A 980-nucleotide genomic window follows, 5' to 3' on the forward strand; every position below is an offset into this window, starting at 1 on the left:
AATGCATTATAGCAAACATGACAAACAATATCTTAACTGGAATTATTAGAGATTTTATATTACATGAGAGTTTTGTAGTCAGTACTTGTAACAAAGAGACTAAACTCAAGTGTAGATTGCATTATTCATTACAAGTCAAATATCACCTACTGGACACAACAATAAATAAAATAATGACAATTACTTTTTATACTATAGTAAACTATTCAAACTATACCTCATAGTATAACTTCATACACTGTAGCCTTCTTGTCTCCAGATCCAGTAACAATAAAACGATCGTCGACTGATATGTCACAGCTTAAAACACTACTGCTTTCAGACATCTGTATGTATAGGATACAATCATTATTTCATTGTACATTAATGTATAATTATAAATAAGACTACACACACACATAATAATAGTAACAAGTACAAATACCACTGTACAGTTAATGTTAATAATAATGGACTATGTACCTGGAATATACTAGCACCATAAGGTGTTCTCCATGCATTTAGTAGATTATCCTTTCCTGTAGTTATAAACCATTTACCACTGTGAGCAAACTTGAGTGACAGTACACAAGACTCGTGCAAATGTAACTGATACTTATCTGGACCACTCACACAAAGGACTTCAACACTACTGCTCTCCATACTAATAACACATAAACACACACACACATTAAACCATTGGTTTATCTAATACTGCTAATAATTAATAAGACTATTGGTATATAAAGTATACAAGCATACAGTGATATAGTGGATTAATTTTGTAGTTCTAAAGCTTTCAGCATTTGATCCTCATACACTAATTTGTGGGTTTAGTTTTCATTGATGACAATATATGGAGCCTGTAACAAGTAGGTACTTTATGTTTGTTTCATGCAATGGAAATAACGTAAGCAATATAATAACTTAAAAATACTTTTATCTTACCCTACTGCTAGCCAATCAGAAGTAGGACAATATCCTAATGAGAATATCTGACT

At 31.2% G+C, this 980-nt stretch overlaps 1 long non-coding RNA gene across 1 annotated transcript; it reads right to left on the reverse strand.

The window, feature by feature from the left end:
• Nucleotides 1-6: 6 nt before the first annotated feature.
• On the reverse strand, nucleotides 7-972 carry LOC109593637 (uncharacterized). Its single transcript, XR_002191085.1, has 4 exons — nucleotides 928-972; nucleotides 463-643; nucleotides 218-326; nucleotides 7-149 (listed from the first exon to the last, which is right to left on the reverse strand). It is a non-coding gene; the product is annotated as an uncharacterized LOC109593637 (long non-coding RNA).
• Nucleotides 973-980: the final 8 nt, after the last annotated feature.

Source organism: Amphimedon queenslandica, unplaced genomic scaffold, assembly GCF_000090795.2.
Source record: "Amphimedon queenslandica unplaced genomic scaffold, v1.1 AMPQUscaffold_468_Cont27513, whole genome shotgun sequence".
NCBI classification, from domain to species: Eukaryota; Metazoa; Porifera; class Demospongiae; order Haplosclerida; family Niphatidae; genus Amphimedon; species Amphimedon queenslandica.